The sequence below is a fragment of the Schistocerca gregaria genome, chromosome 4, assembly GCF_023897955.1.
Source record: "Schistocerca gregaria isolate iqSchGreg1 chromosome 4, iqSchGreg1.2, whole genome shotgun sequence".
NCBI classification, from domain to species: Eukaryota; Metazoa; Arthropoda; class Insecta; order Orthoptera; family Acrididae; genus Schistocerca; species Schistocerca gregaria.
The window spans coordinates 525,403,275-525,424,120 of record NC_064923.1 but is presented as its reverse complement, the minus strand read 5'-3'; the positions used below and the strand labels follow the sequence as shown (position 1 = coordinate 525,424,120).

Below are 20,846 nucleotides of genomic sequence, written 5' to 3'. Positions count from 1 at the left end.
AAGTTGTCTACTCCCGGGATTTTGTTTCGACTCAGGTCTTTTATGCTCTGTCAAACTCTTCACGCATATCATATCTCCCATTTTATTTTCATCTACATCCTCTTCCATTTCCATAATATTGCACTAAAGTACATCGCCCTTGTATAGACCCTCTATATACTCCTTCCACCTTTCTGCTTTGCCTTCTTAGCTTAGAACTCGGTTTCCATCTGAACTCTGGATAGTCATACAAGTGGTTCTCTTTCCTCCAATCCTGTGTGTATTGTCTATGTACTTGTGGAAGCTTTGGACCTGTAGAAAAAAATGACATCTGTGAAAAACTAGTGCGAAGGTAAAGGAGACAGTTGATGGGTGAGTTAGTTCAAGGCGGGACTGTTTTGCTAAGACAGAAAGTTCAAGTGTGTTGCGATTTTGAGGAAAGTCTCTTAGTTTGTGAAAAAGAGTTATTTTAGCAGTGTGTAAATAAGTAACAGTTTGGAGAATACTATTTCATCGTGATTTACACTGGGGAGTCAGTTAAGCGCAGTTTTCGCGATATAAAAGGCGAGTTAGAGTCTGTGATCTGGGTTGTTTCGTGTTACTGATGAGTGGAAATTTTACTGAACTCGTTCTGGACACCGAACTGTGAGTTACTTCGTACAGAACTGTGGACTTGTGTGGGCCAAGTCTCCAACCATTGGTTTTGTGTGGAATAATAAACTCACGACTAAACCTCTTAATACGTAATTAAGCTGCCGTCACTGCCAAAGTGCAGTATCTGTGTATCAGTTTCTAACCCAGTTAGATACAAAACTTCCTGGCAGATTAAAACTGTGTGCCCGACCGAGACTCGAACTCGGGACCTTTGCCTTTCGCGGGCAAGTGCTCTACCAACTGAGCTACCGAAACACGACTCACGCCCGGTACTCACAGCTTTACTTCTGCCAGTATCCGTCTCCTAACTTCCAAACTTTACAGAAGCTCTTCTGCGAAACATACAGAACTAGCACTCCTGAAAGAAAGGATACTGTGGAGACACGGCTTTGCCACAGCCTGGGGGATGTTTCCAGAATGAGATTTTCACTCTGCAGCGGAGTGTGCGCTGATATGAAACTTCCTGGCAGATTAAAACTGTGTGCCCAACCGAGACTCGAACTCGGGACCTTTGCCTTTCGCGGGCAAGTGCTCTACCAACTGAGCTACCGAAGCACGGCTCAGGCCCGGTACCCACAGCTTTACTTCTGCCAGTATCCGTCACCTAACTTCCAAACTTTACAGAAGCTCTTCTGCGAAACATGCAGAACTAGCACTCCTGAAAGAAAGGATACTGTGGAGATATGGCTTAGCCACAGCCTGGGGGATGTTTCCAGAATGAGATTTTCACTCTGCAGCGGAGTGTGCGCTGATATGAAACTTCCTGGCAGATCAAAACTGTGTGCCCGACCGAGACTCGAACTCGGGACCTTTGCCTTTCGCGAGTGAAAATCTCATTCTGGAAACATCCCCCAGGCTGTGGCTAAGCCATGTCTCCACAGTATCCTTTCTTTCAGGAGTGCTAGTTCTGCATGTTTCGCGGAAGACCTTCTGTAAAGTTTGGAAGTTAGGAGACGGATACTGGCAGAAGTAAAGCTGTGAGTACCGGGCGTGAGTCGTGCTTCGGTAGCTCAGTTGGTAGAGCACTTGCCCGCGAAAGGCAAAGGTCCCGAGTTCGAGTCTCGGTCGGGCACACAGTTTTAATCTGCCAGGAAGTTTCATTTCAGCGCACACTCCGCTGCAGAGTGAAAATCTCATTCCAGTTAGATACAGTCACCACATTCAGTCTGAAAAACAGTTAAAGTTTATTTCGTTTGTGAGTTCTACCGCCAACTGATGCGATGAGGCAGCTGTAAATTTTTGTTTCTGGTCTGATCATTATTTTAATAATTTTCAAAATTGCCACCGCCATCTTGCAACAGATCAGCGATCTTCGAGAACAGCAGAGCGTCGTATCCAGAGTACATCCTTCACGGCATTGTAGACGCAGGTTAGACAAGCGAATACATCTGTGACTTGAAGCCTGAGTCCCGTCTTTGTTTATATCACGTAACTACACAATCATTATCCTAATAACAGATAAAGTGAGACAAACTGCATAGACAGCGATGCCGGTAGTGACTGTTTTAAGTAATAAATAACGGTGTTAATACGAATGTCAGCTGCAGTAGCAGCATCTGATTTTCGCTCGCAGCGAAAACTTCACGATTAGGTGATATAGTCGGTGTTTACCTCAGCGTCGATGTTTTGAGTGCAATATTTTCCTCTCTCTTTGTGTCACTCTTTGATATTATGAGAATTTTTATTTCGTGAGGTAGCTAAAGTGGTAGGTTACGGTCTACAGTAATTTACTCAAATAAACCAAGTCAAGGCTAGGTCTTGTTGAGAAGCGTATCAGATGACTCCGTTCGATTGACCGATACCTTGGGCTGAAACTCCATTCGGAGGCGCTACCTTGGGTTGAAATTACATACGAAGGTGTCATTAACTTTCACGGCATTCGATTACGGATCAATATTACTATTAACCTAACTCCATTTAGGATGGAGATCGCCGGATGCCACTATTACGCTCAATAATATTGACACTTCTTCATTGCGACTGACCTGTACTTTTACATTACTCTGACAAAGCACGACAGCAAACTTACTCACTTCACTGTATAATCACTCCAGAAAACGCGTTTGAAAAACTCTTTCACACATCATCGCATCTTACTGTTAACTGACAGCAGTTATTCCTGCAACAGCAACTACAAGGTTCTTCCACAGTAATGTGACAACCGCCTATGTTCGAAGGGGCTGCAGTCGTTGACGATAAACGGAAACGGAGCGATTTACCTGACGTCCAAAAGAGCATGATCACTGAATTTCGGACCAGAGGTAGAAGCATTTCCCTAACTGCTAAGTTAGTAAACTGTTCGTGTGCCGCCGCAATGAAAGTATACCGTGCATGACACAAAGGTGTTATCCAAGAGTGATGGCGACGACAAATCGTAATCTCGCACCAGGCTCGGAACGACGGCAGATTGCTAGTGTATTGATGTTACCAGCTTGTTAGGTGTGTTGAAAGTAACAACGTGCAGGATGAAGATAGCACAACCACCTCAAGGGAACAAATTAGTGGCGAACGTATGATGCATTTGAAAAAGAATCTTCAGTGATGGAGATCCTCAAATCTTAAGACGGTTATCCAGACAAAAGTCGGAGCCAATGCGAGACACCGGATAGTGGCAACATCTCAGATAATATTGGTTTTCAATCAGAGTCTGACACCGGCTGTACAAGTGCGCATTTGTTGATCAAAAGCATTGCAGGAATACAGCCATAACCACTTTTTTTTCTCCCCTCTTTTCAGCGCGAGATGGCTACCCACCTTCTGAGTCGAAAGACTAGCAGTATAACTTCTTTTTTCCTCTATAGTTCATTTTATCCCCACCACATCGGAAGGGAGAGCAGGTCGCAGTAGTTATATTAATGCTCTTCACCCTAATGATATTAAAAACTTAAGCACAAAGATTTTTTACACTTAAAATTAATATAGTGAAAAAGGTTAACGTAGAATAAGTGATTTATTTGGTGACATTTCTAAATGACAAGATCTCAGTGGTGTGACTGGTACTACGGTGAGGTCAATGGTTGGCAAACCGTGGCTTGGGAGCCACAGGCGGCTCTTTGGTCCTTTTGTGGCTCTTGCACAAAATACCAAACGCGTGCGTGTACGCTCAGTGCGACTGAACCTTCACGGCCATGTCGCAGAAGTCAGTTTTCGGCCTGGAGGACTCTATTTTGAAGAAGTGAATGAAGGGAGGAAGGAACATGGGGTTTAATGTCCCGCCGGCATCGAGTCATTAGAGAAGGAGCATACGTTCGGACTGTGTCTAGGATGGGGAAGGAAATCAGCCGCGTCCTTTCAGAGGAACCGGCCCTGCGTTTGCTTGGCGTGATTTAGGGAAATCACCGATGTCCGAACGCTGGTCGTCCTCCCGAATGCTAGTCCAGTGTGCTAACCACTGCGGCATCTCGCTTGGTATTTTGAAGAAGTAGCGTTGGACGAGAGTGTAGATGAGACTGCCACGTTCACTCGCTGACATCTGCACTGTCTTCGCTGCTTATGACTGTATCTTCAAAAGGGGGTGGATAATGCTTCGAAGTCAGGCGCGAGAGAGAATTTTTAAAGTGCTGCAGTTCATGCAAATTGAAACAGTCGTACGAATATCCCTTTCGTTGAAGACTGGAGCTCTCTTGGATTTAGTAGCAGCTTTCTAACATGACTGCCGAACCAGAGCGGGTTCTTTCCATCCCTCACAATTTTGCTCGGCGCCTGCCTGTCTAAAGTATATTGTACAATGCTTTTGTACTTTGCCCATTGATACTCAAAATTGTTAGTGCTGGGGACTTAATTTTCATGTCGACCGACCAAGTAATCTGATATCTCTTCCTTGTTTTCGGCTAAGCGTTAAGATCTTCGTACTTTTTTTTGTATTCCTTTTTACAGCCGAAATCAGACATGTGTAACGGTCTTATGAGCATTTATTTCCTTCTCTGAGCCGAGACGAAACGTTCAAGTCTGTTCGCCAACAGCAGATTTAATATGATACCTTCTCACGTCGGTTCTCTGATTAAATGCTCAAGGTAATTTTCGATAAGGCATTTTGAACAAGTACTCACGATTTCCTGTCCCTACTACCTGCCTTAATCACTTGAGGCTCCCATTCTATATTTGGTAAGTTGAAATCATTATATAATACTATAACATTGTCAGGAAACTTACGCGAAATATACTCCAAATGTCCAATGAAATGTTCCGCCATTTCTGCTCCTGAGTCAGGGAATCCAAAAAGCACCCTATCACCACGTTTGATCCACCTTTTTACATTTATCTTCGCCTAAATTATTTCACATTCGGAATCTGTAGCTCCGATACCAACTTTCAGCGTATCCTTACGATATACATTTAAATCGGACTTCAGAATGTAATTGCTGCTAACATCTGGTTTCAGCTAGCTTTCTGTCCCTAGTACTATTTGAGTATTGTTACCGTTTAGAAGCGAGACTACTTATGGGATCTTCCTTTAAATGTTCCTGCAGTTAACTAACGCTATAAGACAAGCTCCTATCTCCTATCTTCGTTCTGCTGTGACGAATACTGTACTGTCTGGAAACGGAACGCGCCTTATCGGGTCTGTGAAAGAATTTCCCTATACTATAAAAATCCACATGTGCACGCTACACGTATTCCGCTAGCATGGAAGTCTCTTCCTGCTTGCATTGGACGCCTGACCTATTAATGGGGTTCATGTAGTTCTCCACACGACAGCAGAGGTCGAGAAAGCTGCATCAAACATCGTCACAGAAACGTCTGAGCCCCTGATCTAAGCCTTCAACTCGGCTCCAAACCTGAGGACCAGATAGGTCCTGGGAATGATGCTGCGAACGATATCTCTGCTTCCAGCCCACAAACGACGCTAGCTTTCTCCATCAAGGCAGCCAGCCAAATATAGGAACTGAGGACTGTCTCTGAACTCAGGCGACAGATATAATTCGTACCAAAATGAACCACGGTTTACAGGTGGGTGCAACCTAGAGCGCCTAGTCGCTGCTGGAAGAGCCTCCTTCACACCTCGGACGCTCGGCAAGCAAACAAAGATAGCACTGGCCTTCTTTCCCGACCTGGTCGCTATTTCCTTCGAGAGGCTCCGTCACCCACCTAACAATGGAGGTCTCAATGAAAGTGTTCCCACCCTCTGCGCTTGTTCGTACCTCTTAGTAAGATCGCGTACAGTTCCAATGAGCAAAGCTTATTTTTCTATACAAATAAAGTGAACCAAAACACCGATCCAAGAATTTCTGTTACTAATACTTACAGGATTACTCATAAGTACATTCGACTGCCCGAAAGACCTGCAGAAAATGACAAACATCAGTGGAAAGAGTACTTCTATCTCTCAAAGTTTCGATTCGTAATATGCGTCATGGCGTAGTTGCACTAGAGGCACACGTGCAGACAGTACATCGTCTCTGTGTAGTCCCTGGCGGTTTAGTGCCCTAAAGCACCAATCACACCACATCATCATACTGTGCCATCGAAAAAGTTCGCACTTACAGATAGGCAATGCAGCAAACAGGTTCGTAAAGCACGATGTTGCTGTTGCGCATGCAAGTATATCGCACACACATACCGATGTTTCCCGCATCACCAATTGGCCCATACTGACCACCTGTAATGCGAGTTAAAAACTTGAAGAGATTTTGTGTCCCCTGAATATGTACGTTTTCTGTGTCTTGTAATTGTCGCATAATCTTCTTCCGAAACCCCTCAGATACTTATCATTATGAATAACCTTGGATTCGTGTCTTAGTTCGTAGTTACGGATATACGAGGGCTATTCGGAAAGTACGTTCCGAATGGTCGCGAAATGGAAAACACTGTGAAAATCGGATGAAGCTTTGCATGGACGTGTTGGGCAGTACGCCCGCCGATCGCGTCACGTCGCTCTTTTAGGGTGTGAGCGCACTGTGAGCGCGTAAATATGCGTAGAAAATAGTGTCTCCCGCGAAGTACGAGGCCCCGGTGAGAAATTTATCCCGAAGCTATGCAGCCCACATAGCATAACTGTCATGCATATCCTCTTTCAAATCAATTCTCAGGAGCATTCTGCAGGGTCAATGAAGATGCTCCTGCAGCGTTTTCGATGGGAAGTGTTTGATCACCCACAATATAGCCCATAATTGGCTCCATCTGAGTTTCATCTCACCTCACGTGAATCAGTGGCTGTGAAGACAACATTTTGGCACGGTCAGCGAGCTGTAGACCAGTGTAGAGAATTGCCGGCACGCACCGGCAGCTGCCTTCTATGACAAGAATATTGAAAAGGTGGTACAACGCTATAACGAATGTCTAAGTCGGAGCGGCAACTATGCAGATTAGTTTGTAGAAGGTGTTGCTAACTGTTGCAAATAAAACATTTTTGATTTTCACAGTGGTTTCCATTTCGCGGCCGATCGGAACTTACTTTCCGAACACCCCTTGTATCATCAGGGTTTTTGCAGGTGAATCATTTACGAGGGAGAGTAAGCCGATAAAAATGGTAATAATTCCAATTCGATTTTGTGGAAATATCAGACAGGCACTAAAACTGAATATTCACTCTTGTATAGAGAAATCTTACAAAAGAATGTTTCCAGAAATTAAACTTGAAGAAGAATACAGGGTGAATACAGAGTGTCCCAGAAATACAAGGTGTCCCACTCAGACCTCCCTGATTCAAAGACCCAAGAAAAAAAAACCAGAGTAGATAAGGCAATGAAAAATGCACTACATTGTAGAGCATCTCAAATGCTTTATTTATTTATCATTAATACACCCCTACACGTGAACCATTCGTAGTACAAAGAACATCGAGTATATATTCAATTTCTTGCAACGTTCTTTGTAACATATCCTCTGTTATTGTTGCAATCGCATTAGTGATACGATGTTGCAGTGTAGGAATATTGTCCACTTTGGTCGCATACACGTGGTCCTTCACGAATCCCCACATGAAGAAATCCAACTGCGTAATGCCGAGTGAACGTGGTCGCCAGGCAATGGATCCTCCACGTCCGATCCACCAACTGGGAAATTTCCCATCCAGGAACTTGCAAACAGACGTTGACCAATGTGGCAGAGCTCCATCTTGTTGAAAAATGATGTTGGGTTGCAAGTCTTGTATCTGAGGGTACACAAACTGGTCCAACACGTCCAGATACATTGACCCATTCGCTGTTTGTTCCAAAAAGAAGAACGCTCCAACTATCCTGTCGTGCATTACCCGGCACCAGATGTCTAGTTTAGGACTATCACAAACATGTTCAAAGACAACGTGCGGATTTTGCAAACACCATGTCCGAACATTTTGGCTATTAACCCTTCCTGGTAGATGAAAAGTTGCCTCGTCCGGGAATAAACATCTTCCAGGAAGCTGGTATCCATATCAGTACCATCCCCCCCCCCCCCCCCCCCCCCCCCCAGGGGGCTCGCCACTCTTTGGTGGGTTAGTGATTCGCTACCACAGAGCCCCAGCCTTTGCAGCACTTTTTCCCTTCCGTGCTGTATGTCTTGCTATTTTTTTTCCCCTTCCTTGGAGAACATGTCTGGGGCATTATTGAGAATGTTCTGCATTCTGTCACTAACCTGCGAACAGTTTCAACTTTCTTTTTGGCTCCCTTTTCCTTTCTTTGTTTCCCTTCTCCTCCCGTTCCTCCACTTCGGCGTTTGAGGATCCTCTTTTTTCTCCTTCCTCCCTGAGTACTCTTGAATTCTGGCCAATGCATCTGACGCATAAAAGGTGACTGGGTAACGCTTAATTTCAAGCAACGGGTCGACAGGTAGGGTTCACACATACCCCCTGGTACAGGCCAGGCCCAGGGAGGGGTGATTGTCTCAGCTGTAACCTTCCCAAACTTTCAATGGGCTCCTCTGTCTGGTGCTCAGGAGGTGTGACCTGAGGTGGGAACAATCACCTAAGGTGGATGCGCCCTCTTGTGAAGGGGCCCCCAGTTGGAAGGAGCGCTCCATTGGAGATTTCCTCTCCATCGATGTCGAGGAAACGTAAACGTAATGAGGCTACTGATTCGAAGACCTTTCCCGATGCACCGCGGTTCCTTGCGGTATCACGTAATGAGGATGGCCAGTTCTTCACCACGGCCAATCCGTTTATTATTCAGAAAGGTGTTGATGCCATTGCTGGCCATGTGAAATCCTGCTCTCGTTTTTGAAATGGCAATTTGCTTTTGGAGACGGCTTCTGATTCTCAGGCACAACTACTTGCTGTCTCGCTTCTCCACAGCTATTCTGTTCATGTTGAGGCACACAGAACTTTGAATTCTTCCAATGGTGTAATTTCCACAAGGCTGCTTGACGGTCTAATCCAGGCTGAAATACAGTCTTACCTCTCTGATCATTGTGTCATTGCTATCAATCGTGTAAAGAAAAAGGTCGATTCCTCCTTGGTGCCCACCTGTGCGCTTTTCCTCACCTTTGATAGGGTGGTGCTGCCATCCAAGATTAAAGCAGGCTGTGAAATAATCAAAGTCCAGCCGTATATTCCGAATTCGATGCGCTGCTACCAGTGTCATTGGTTCAGTCACACTAGAACGTCTTGTCGACACCAAGCCAAATGCGTAACCTGTGGCAGGAATGCACGCACATGAGGACGAATGTCTGCCTTCTTCTCCCTGCTGTATCAACTGCAATGGTGGCCACACCGCCTCTTACCGGGATTGTTCCGCGTATCTAGATGAGTGGGCTGTTCAAGAGATTCAGGTAAAGGAAAAAGTGCCTCACCCAGTAGCTCACAAGTTGTTGGCTAGTCGCAAGCTGTTGCAGTTCACCTTTTCCTTTCCCATCTGGCTTTCTCGCTCTGTACCATTTATGTACCTCCATCCTTCAATGTCATCAGGGCAGATTTCCATCAGCTTATTGGGCAGCTATGTCCTCCATTTTTGCTAATCGGTGACTTAAAAATGCGTCATCCCCTTTGGGGTGCCCTCTTGGCTGACCTTCACCAACTCAACCTCTTCTGTCTTAACACTGGAACACCCACTTTCCTTTCTGACTCCTCGCACACCTATTCGTATTTGGACCTATCCTTTTGCACTGACAAGCCTGCCCATTGTCTTGAGTGGTCCATTCTTTCTGACACCTACTTGAGCGACCATTTCCAGTGTGATCTCCATCTCCTGACTCCTACCCCATCCTCATGCATGCCTAAATGGCAGCTTACTGAGACTGACTGGCAGCTTTACTCCTCCCTGGCTACCTCTGAAGAACAAGATTTCACCAGTTGTGATGACCAGGTGTTATCCTTACTGCTCCAGAACATTCCATTCCTCGCACTTCCTCTTCACCCTTGGCGGACTGAGGCATGCCACGACGCAATTCGCGCATGGAGACGTGCTCTCCGTGTTTTAAATCGGCACCCTACGCTGGAAAACTGCATTTATTGTAAACAGATGTGTGCGAAGTGTCGTCAAGTTCTTCAGGATAGCAAAAGCGCTAGTTGGATTTCATTCACTAGTTCTTATAACAGTTCCACATCTTCCCCTGTCATGTGGGCCAACCTCCCCATTTCAGACAGTAGGTGCCGATGTAATTGTGGATCCTGTTGCTATCTCCAACACCTTGGGCAACAATTTTGCAGAAGTTTCGAGCTTTTCCCACTATCATCCTGCCTTCATCCATCGGTAACGAGTGGAGGAGGCTTGGGCGATACCCTTCTCCGAATGGTTAGTGCTACAATGCCGCCTTCACTATGAGGTAGCTAGATCATGCTCTCAGTTCATCCTGGTCCTCCGCCCCAGGGCCAGACGCTCTCCACGTTCAGATGTTGCAGCCCTCCTCTCTTGTGGGCAAGAACTTTCTGCTTAATACATATAACTGTATCTGGGCTGAGGGCACATTTCCTGGACTCTGGCGTGAAGCCCCTGTCGTACTGATACCTGAGCCTGGTAAGGACAAAATTCTTCCTTCTAGCCTCCACACAATCTCTCTCACCAGCAGCGTTTGTAATGTGATGGGCCATATGATTGACGCCCAGCTGGTGTGGTGGCTCGAGTCTCGCCATTTACTCAAGAATGCACAGTGTGGATTTCTAACGTGGCGTTGTGCAGTTGACCATCTAGTTACTTTGTCCACCTATGTCATGAATGGTTTTCTGCGAAAATCCCAGCCTGTGGCCGTGTTTTTTGATTTGGAAAAGGTTTACGACACCTGCTGTGGAACTGGTATCTATGTACTGTTTACACGTGGGCTCCTGGGACACCTGCCCTGTTTCCTTTGGGCATTTTTACATGACCAAGTTGTCGAGGTGCGGGTGGGTTCTGCCTTGTTGGAGACCTTTATACAGGAAAATGGTGTGTCTCGGGGTTCTTCTTGATCGTCTTCACTCCTGGAGCATCGCCAATGGCTTTCGATTTTCCACTGACAAAACGGTCTGTATGAATTTCTGGCGGTGCAAATGGTTTCTCCCAACATCTCTACATCTTGGGCTTGTTGCCCTTCCGTTTGTTGACACCACGAAATTCCTGGTGCTCATGCTCGATAGGAAACTCTCTTGGTCATCCCATGTCTCTTACCTAGCAGCTCGCTGTACGCAGTCCCTCAATGTCCTGTGTGTCCTCAATGGCACTTCTTGGCGTGCCGATCGAACTGACCAGCCCTTGTCTAGTCGAAAATCGAATATGGGTGCTTTGTTTATGCATCTGCACGCCCATCCCTTTTACGCCGTCTCAACACTATCCATCATCATGGCATCCGTTTGGTTGCAGGTGACCTTTACACCAGATCGTTTGAGAGTCTGGAAGCTGAAGCTGCTGAACTACCACTCTCCTACCGCCATGACTTTCTCCTTAGCAGAAATGCACGCCATTTGTCTGCCATGCAAGGCCATCCCTCCTATGCCTCCTTCTTTGATGGTTCTTTAGATTATCAGTATGAGGCTTGTCCCTCTTCTCTGTTACCTCCTGGAGTCCGCTTTCGCCACTTGCTACGGTGGCTTAACTTCACGCTACCTGCATCTTTTACAGTGGGTGTGAACCCTTCACCATCTTGGCTTCGTGAAGCGGCTCATGTTAACTCTGGCCTTCATTCACTTCCTAAGGACACTACTCCAACCTCGGTCTATCGCCTTCAGTTTCACGACCTTCGCATGGAAATTAGAGATAGTACCTTTCTGTATGCTGATGGCTCTCGGACTGGTCGTGGGATCGGGTGTGCCTTCGTCATTGGCACCTGTGTCTTTTGATAGCAGCTTCAGGCATACTCCTCAGTATTTACAGCCGAGCCTCTTGCCTTGTACCAGGCCATGGAGTACATCCAGGGACACAGCCTTCCCAATTGTGTCCTCTGCTCAGACTCACTAAGCGCCCTCCAAAGTCTTTGTGTATTGTGCACCGCTAATCACTTAGTGTAGCGGGTCCAGGAAAACTGTCACTTTCTCACTCTTGGTGGATCAAATGCCATGTTTCTGTTGGTCCTTGGTCATGTCGGTCTGCAAGGAAACGAGGCTGCTGACACTGCTGCCAAGGCTGTAGTCCAATTACTTCAGCCTGGGAGTTCCTCTCTTCCCTCTGATGATCGCTGCATTGCCGTCTGTCAGGAGGAAGTGTCCCTTTGGCATCGCTAATTGCCCTCCCTTCACAGGAATAAGCTTCGGATTATTAAGCCTCTCCTGGCGTCTTGACGACCTTCTCTGGGCTCTCCCGCCAGGAAGAGATTATTTTAACTCGGCTGCGTTTTGAGCACTGCCTTTATGGCCATCGTCATTTGGTCAGTGGTGCTGCCCCACCAATTTGTACGCATTGCGCTCAAATTTTAACTGTCCGCCACTTCCTGCTGGAATGCCCTTTTTTACCAATCTATGTTCGAGCTTGGGTTTGACATCTGATTTATCAGCCATTTTAACGAATGACAGGCGGGCTGCCGACCACGTTTTGCTTTTTATCCGCCGAAGCAACATGGTGAAGGCCATTTAATTTTTAGTTTTGGGCCTCCATTTTGGAATGGTGTTTTTTCAGCCCTTTTTCCACGCGCCTTTTCTAGCTATCTCCTATTCTGTCCATTGGGACTGACATCTAGTCATTTCCATCCTCTCTGTGTTTGTGTTGTGTAGTATTGACTTCGGCGCATATGACCACAGTTGTTTTTTGCGCCCTAAATCAAAACAAACAAACGTATCAGTACACTGCAGCATATCCACAGCAAATTGTTGTCTGCGAGGTTTGTTGTTCGACGTCGGATGTTGCAGAATTTGCACTTTGTAAGCACACATACGAAGACGCTGGTGAACCACACGATGCAATGTTGATCGAGGTACATCAGGTTTCCTAGATGCGTGACGAATTGGCTTATGTGAGCTTATGAAAAACTTTTGCCTGATGTCCTCCCCTGTCTCTTCTAAAACTCTGTAATGTGCACCGCCAGAATGTTTTAGAACATTTCCTCTTGCCAGAAACTTCCTATGCCATTCCTTAATTGTTTTCACATCACGTGGATCACATTCATACACACGACGATAATTTCTTTGCACAGTAATCGACGATTTTGTTTCTGCAAACCAAACTACTGCTTGCATGCACTGCTGTGGAGTCGCCATTTTCACTTCAGGCGACCATGCTGCACTCTGGCGACGATACTTGTCACTTCTGACGAGGGAATATAAATTCTTTGAGACGCGCTACAATGTGGTGTATTTTTCACTGTCGTATATACTGTTGTTTTTCTCTCCTGGGTCCTTGAAATCGGGGAGGTTTGAATGGGACTCCCTGTTCAAAAATCGTTTAAATGGCTCTGAGCAGTATGGGATTAACATCGCAGGTCACCAGTCTCCTAGAACTTAGAACTACTTAAACCTAACTAACCTAAGGACATCACACACATCCATGCCCGAGGCAGGATTCGAACCTGGGACCGTAGCAGCAGCAGCGCGGTTCCGGACTGAAGTGCCTAGAACCGCTCGGTCACCGCGGCTGGCACCCTGTATTGCGACGGACTTGAAGGGGTTGTAGGGAGTACCTTGGGGAACAAATCGAGGATATGAACCTGTGTCTGGAAACGTCATCCAACGACGCTACAGAGCTCGCAGTTACAAGCGCCTACCACTATGCCATCCCTACGGCATCAAACATAACATTGTTTGCTGGTGGACCGTAGGCAATGTTGTTAGTTGTTCAGTGATTGTGACTTATTGCCATGATCACTAGCGGTGAAGATGGGACTATGTGCTGCATGGACAGGCATTGTCTCCTACGAATATAATGCTATGTTGCCTTAGTGAATGACTTAAACAACCAGACACGGGTTCCCATCTGCTGTTTATTTATCTCCTGCGTACCGAAAAAATTGGACGTTTTAGAGGGTTACAGTAGAAAAATACACTACTGGCCATTAAAACTGCTGCACCAAGAGAAACGCAGATGAAAAGGCATAGAATAGACACCATTGAATTGTTATGTTGGGGGAAACTTCTTACAGTTCCGTGGGCCGCAAAGAGAACGAGTAACTCAGTTAGCGCAAATAAAACCCTGGAAGGTGTGATACTAAAACAAAAAGTGACCTACTTTGGTTACGTCTTGAGAAGACATGATTTATTGGAAAAGAGTTAACGCTGGGGAATATCGAAGCCACAAGGAGAAGAGGGCGGCAAAGGATGAGATGAATAAATATAATGGCCGAAGTAATAGACTCCAACTTGGAAAGTCTGCAGGAGAAAGTATGAGGCAGTAGAAATTTGCATGCTTTAGTTCATGGGGCCACGGAGGGTCGGAAGCGACGAAACGACTGGAAAGAGATCTATTACTGTTTTCTCATCTTCTGACTTATCCCTGTTTTTGTCACTCTTCTTCTGATCCGTCACCTTCTGATTCTGATTTGTTTTCTTCTGTACTATCAGTCAGATTATCATGAACATGAACCAGGATGTTTGTTTCAACAGTCTTCTTCCAGTACGGACTGAACCTCCATCAGTAAAGAAGCAGAGTACGTGTAAGTAACGACCTGATTGATGGAGGCATGAGATTTCACGTTATCAAGGCATGAGAACCAGCACTGGTAGCACTAAGGCATCGTAGGCCGCAGACGAACGGATTCGATCCTACACGGACTGGGAATCGGAGTACGGGTACTTAAACTGGACGCCAACACTGTGCCCGCGCGCGCGCTGGGCCACGATTTGCCGCCGTGGTGCCCTCGCGTCGCGCGTGCGAAGACTGCGGACCGTCTCTCCGGGAGAGGGCTCTGGATGTTGACATCCTCTGTGATTCGTTTACGATGACATTATAGCCCCTTCTGTTTGCGCTTGCACTTTGCTAGCGAGGTATCATATACATTGGTGAGTTACTGCAACAACACGGAAGTGAAAACCTGAGGCCGGCCGGGGTGGCCGAGCGGTTCTAGGCACTACAAATGGAACTGCGCGACCGCTACGGTCGCAGGTTCGAATCCTATCTCGGGCATGGGTGTGTGTGATGTCCTTAGCTTAGTTAGGTTTAAGTAGTTCTAATTTTTAGCGGACTGATGACCTCAGAAGTTAAGTCCAATAGTGATCAGAGGTATTTGAACCATTTTTTTGAAAACCTGAAGATAACAAGCAGCTGTCTCGTTGGAATATTGTGCAGCTTTACCCACATTAGCCGACGCGACGCCCGTCAACCACTGAACTTTTGTACAATTGTTTGGAAGAGCGGGCAAAAGGCGGCAATAAAAATTCTCACAATTTGGCATCTCTGGTGTTTTTTTTAATTTTTTAAAATTTTATTATCAATGAGCTGATTCTGTTTTGTGTGGCTCATCTGAAGAAACTCCTCGCCGAACTGAGACCATTATTGAGGCTAGGAGCGGTATTACATTGTTATAACGCAATGTCTCTTCAGCATTAATAATTTTTGTCCTGCGTGCTTGGCATTATTCACTAATCTAAGAAAGAAAAAAGAAAGAAAAAAATATACATATACTCTCTTTCACGATTCGCGATAGTTCGTTGAACCTTGGGCCATACATAGAAAGAACTGTTACGATGTAGTACAAATACGGAAAGTAACTGAAAGAAATACGCAATGAGACGAGCTCAAAGACAATAATTGTACTGAAGTCACCGCAATGTATGACCGTTTCCTGGCCATTGCAAAAGGCGGGATATGGTTCTTAATAGGGAGGGGTGTGTGATCACCACGGACCACATTGCGTGGCCTGCCACGTGTTTCCATTGTAAGTAGGTCTTGTGGTAAGGCGTTCCATTCTTCCACCTGCGCGTTTGATAAATGCTTCCCGCTTGTTGGCACATGTGGTCGTGCTACAACACGTTTCCCCACCGCATCACACATGTGCTCGACTTGTTTTAAGTCGCGGGAACGAGCAAGCCAGTACACTCGTCTAACATTTCGTTCTTCGTTGAGGCTGCGCATTGTCATCCATAAAAATAAAGTCGGGTGCACTCCCGAACAGACGCACACGAGAAAGGAGTACAGTCTCTCAATAACGTTGGCCGGTTGAGTGTACTATGTTCAAAGATTCTGAGGTCAACATTATGTCTCCCCACACCGTAACACCTGGACCACCAAACAGTTCATGTTCAACAACGTTACACTACGTGCTCTGAACCGTCGCCATATGAGAGATGAATCTGCTCTCATCCAAGAAAAGCACGCGGCTGCACTTTACGCTGGTCCAGTCCCGACTCGCTTTGCACCTTCACAAACGGTGCCGCCGATGTGCGGGTACGGAACAGAACGTAGAGGCCGCCGGGCATAGAGACCACCCCCATGCAGTCGCCCTGCTACTGCGGAACTTGAGGTTCCGTGCCTTGCAGTCCAGTTAAATGTAGTTGCAGCTGCAACCACTGTTTGACGTGGGGCCCTTCTTCCCTGTTACACCATGTAGCTGTCATCTGCTGCTGTAGCTGACCAACGCTGGTCCTTTGGGCAGCACTGCTCCTCAGGCACGTGAAACAATGCTGTGAGCAATACCAAACTCGTCACACTTCGTCTTTCTTCCAGTTTTTCCATGATTCTTCCCCATGCTATAATGACGAACACCACCACAGTGCTGGCTAACGAACACATGCTGTCTTTTCCCGTTCCTTCAACTGCCTCGTTTTGACGGGCCAGACCCATTTGGCCCTACAGTCGTGCCGACCTGACACCATGTGAGTTCCTACTTTCTACTCACCACTGGGAGACTTGTGGTAATACGGTCACACACTTTATTCATTCCCAGCGAGTAATTCGTACGTTCTGTTACTTTATTTCGTCTTTAACATTTACATGCTGTCTATGTCAGTACTTAATGCCACGTGTGTTGACCTAGATCCGATCCTACAGGAGGCCAGTGCATTAACGTCTATGTAAACTAATCCCGCGGCAAGTACTCCAGAGTTTTGCTTATGGCTCTTGTCCCTCTTCCCGTCATGTAACTTTGAGGCAGGTCGGGGGGGAGTCTGCTAACGAACTTTGGCCCCCGCGGAAGGAGTTCAGCCGGCGACGGCAGCTCTGCTCCCCAGCACATACAAGCGCTGCTCCGCTTTATTGAATTTTAGATTCAATTTGAGAGTGAGTGCAATTTGTCTGTCGGCGCGCCGCACAGGTGATGGACTGCGGGGGAGCTTCCGGCGTCGCGGCGGCGGCGAGGCAGACGCGTGGGACGAGCCGGCACGGCACGGCCGATCAATAAGCCATTGTGTGCCCGCAGCCGCGGCCGCCGCAGACGCCATCTCCAGCCGCCATCTGATACAGCGCGCTGGCTCCGTCACCTGCCCCGTACGCGGCCAGTCGCCCGTGGCGACGTTATTGAGGACTTTTTGATAGCCCCAGCCCGAAAGGTATTCCAGTTTGAGAACTCTCAACGGAGGAGGTGAAACTTTGGTGTGTCCTGCTGCTGTTCACACTATTCTAGTAAAGCCTTTGACACTTTTGACTTCGATAATTTGTTTGCCAAACACAGCAACTTAAATTTCTCTCCTTGTGAAGCGCAATAGTTTCGCTAGTACCCGGAGTTTCCCAAAATTCCGCGTCCCGTACAAAGTCACAACAGAAGTGGTTAGGTTAGGTTAGGTTAGGTTAGGTTAGGTTAACGGTTAGGTATTAGGTCCCGTATTCATATATTGCACTGCCCAAACAAGAATTGCAACACCTCAAAGACAAGGCAATTTTGTTGACAAGTGAAGTGATTGTAGCTCATCATTGTAGGAGTTTACGATAAGAAATTCAGACCAAATGAAACACCTACGTCACACAAATACACAGCGCTCGCCGATCTCCCCTCCTCCTACGGCGGAACACAGGCGTGTATTCTCGTATGCAAACGATCATAAGGGTGTCCCAAATACCTTGCCGTTTTTCTTGCAGTTTGGCAATGGTTCTTGCACGCCCTGGAGAACGAGTAAGTTCCTGCTTCATTGGGTCCCAAACATGATCAATTGGTGAGAGATCTGGTGGGCAGTTGTTGTACAACACGACGATCACGTTGCGTCGTGACTGCCCTGTGTGAGCATGCATTGTCCTGCTGAAAAAGCACACCATCCTACCGTCGAATAAATGGCAGTAGCGCAAGGTTAAGAGTAGGTGCAATGTAGTAGGCTCTGCTTACTTTACCCTGCAGAAACACGAAGTGTGATCGTTAGCTGCAACTGATGGCTCCCCACACCTAGATGGCTCCCCACGCCATGAAGCCTGGGATGTGTCCTATGACTCCATTCTGCACTCTGGTATGCAGCAGGTCTACAACATACAACATCAATTGCATATAGATAGTACCTACTCTCACCACTGGAGACAACAAAGCGCCATTCCAATCTGCAGTCAGCTCTTTCGCGACGTCAGAGTAGTCATGTTTGGCAGTGTCATGGTGTCAGCGGTAGCCCGACCATAGGCACACGTGATCTTACGTGATGTTACTCCTGCTCGCCAGGCAAGTTGTTCTACACCACCAAGAGCACATTGCGTTGTAGCAGCCGTAAGAGGCTGTGCACTGTCGTGCTGGAAAATCACATCACCTTCCTATTGAAGGAATGGCAATAGAAAGTGGATAATAGCCGTGAAATGTAGCGCACTGATTACTTTACCCCTCAGAAATATCAAATGTAAAAGCGAGTTATGACTGAGTACTCCCACACCATGGAATCTGAGATAGGATCTGTGTGTAGTGAGCGAATGCACTCTGAAATAGGCGGCTCACCAGATCTACGCCATAAACATACAGACAGAGCGTACTCTCTTCACTGAAAACAGAGCGCCATTCCAGTCTGAAGTCAACTCTTTGGCGATAGTAGAATCGCGATGCTTGGCAGTGTCGTGGCGTCAGCGGTAGTGTGGCCAGAGGCCACACGCGATATTAGCTCTAATACAAGCAGACGGTTCTCAAATGGTTACTGGCGACACAGCAGGTGCAACATGTATCCAGATTTCGTTCCTGGATTATGATCGATTGGCCACCGCTGCTCGCACAATGCGTCAATCATGACTGGCGTCTGTACTATGCTGATGTGCAGAGCTTGGTCTACAGGTGTGGGAATATCCTATAGACCACCGTTGAAAGAAGTGACACTTCATCGGTACACTGTGCCCAACATGTGCATCAATCAGTCGCTGCATCCATCTACCTTCTCGCAGGCCCACAATGCCACCCTGTAGAAATGTCTGGGGCAGGGTTGTACCCTAGAAAGAATACCGCAAACACCGTTCCCCTCTCAACTCAGCACGGTTACTGCCTGTAGGCAGCAGGGTGCACGGAGAGGCCCCCTGGGCGCCATCTGATCGCCGATGAGCTTCACATATGAGTCACTACCATTACAATCCCTCAGTCTGCACATATTAAACATATCGACGTGTGACTGAAGTCAGTCCTTGAGGCTGTCGCAGTTTTTTCCATAGTGTGTTATACACTACCTGTCCAAAAAGTAAAGCACCCAGAAGACATGAAAAGATGTTAGTGGAACTTCGTACACGTGTACTGTATCGGCTAGTATTGATTGATCAAATGTAAAAGCGAGTTATGACTGAGTACTCCCACACCATGGAATCTGAGATAGGATCTGTGTGTAGTGAGCGAGTGCACTCTGAAATAGGCGGCTCACCAGATCTACGCCATAAACATGGTGTCATGGTGTCATGGTTACTGGCGACACAGCAGGTGCAACATGTATCCAGATTTCGTTCCTGGATTATGATCGATTGGCCACCGCTGCTCGCACAATGCGTCAATCATGACTGGCGTCTGTACTATGCTGATGTCCAGAGCTTGGTCTTTACTATTGATCAATGTTCCAGTTCTCTGTGACAGGTACAACAGCATTAGAGCGTTAGTGTTATTCGTGTTTGGTGTTGTTACCTAGCTAGTAGGGTACAAAAGGGCCATCAACAGAGCCAGATGTTGAGTGACCATTGTGAAGAACAGGGAGATGCAGCGTAATCCTGTGAGAGGTTCATCACTGTACGACAGCGTTTGGTAAGGCGCCTCGTTGTTCGTCTATATTAGGCCGGTTACTCGAATAGCACAATATTAACTTTTACCGGACCTTCTGATGTGGCAGTGGCCGTGTGTTGTCCTGTATGGAAAAATGACGGCATACTCGTGATCAGCGTTCCGGTGAACCACATCTAACGACCACAAGGGAGGACCGCTCCATTGTTCACGAAGTGTATCGTAACCTGTTCACATCTGCGCCTGTCATCTGAGAACAACATTCCTTATCATCCCGCAGTAGCGGCAGCCGCACTAGGGCTGCTGTTAACAACACGAAGGGCTGCGTCCAGTGCGATGCCGTGATCGGGAAGCATGGACTGTTGATGAGTGCCGTCATATTGTGTTCAGCGACGAATCGCGGTTCTGCACTATCCCAGGTGACCATCGTCGGCGAATATGGCGCGACCTGGGGAGAGGTTCTATACTTCTGAGGTTTTGGAGAGGCACAACGGTGTTACACCTGGCGTCATCGTATGGGAAGCCATCGTGTATGATTTCAGGTCACGGCTGGTAGTGACTGATGTAAATCTGAAGTCACAACAGTATGTCACGAACGTCTTTCTTCCTCACCTCTCTCGCGACGGTTCCGCGGTACTAGTTTTGAACAGCACGATGCTCGGCCACACAGGGCACGCTTCTCTACGAACCGTCTGCTTGATATAGAAGTATTTCCGTATTCAGCAAGATCCCCAGATCTGTCCCCAGCAGAAAGTACGTGGGACAAGCTTGGACGTCCACTTCGATCCAGTGCCAGGAGCCGGGATATCAAGGACGATTTGCAACAGTTGTAGGCCGCACTGCGCCAGGAGAGGATGCGATGGCCTAATGACAACCTTCCC

The 20,846-nt window shown here is 47.0% G+C and overlaps 2 non-coding genes across 2 annotated transcripts; one reads left to right on the top strand and one right to left on the bottom strand.

Annotated features, from left to right (window-relative positions):
• Window positions 1-813: 813 nt before the first annotated feature.
• On the bottom strand, window positions 814-888 carry Trnas-cga (transfer RNA serine (anticodon CGA)). Its single transcript has one exon. It is a non-coding gene; the product is annotated as a tRNA-Ser (tRNA).
• A 743-nt stretch (window positions 889-1,631) lies between these two features.
• Window positions 1,632-1,706, top strand: Trnas-cga (transfer RNA serine (anticodon CGA)). Its single transcript has one exon. It is a non-coding gene; the product is annotated as a tRNA-Ser (tRNA).
• The last annotated feature ends 19,140 nt before the right edge of the window (window positions 1,707-20,846 follow it).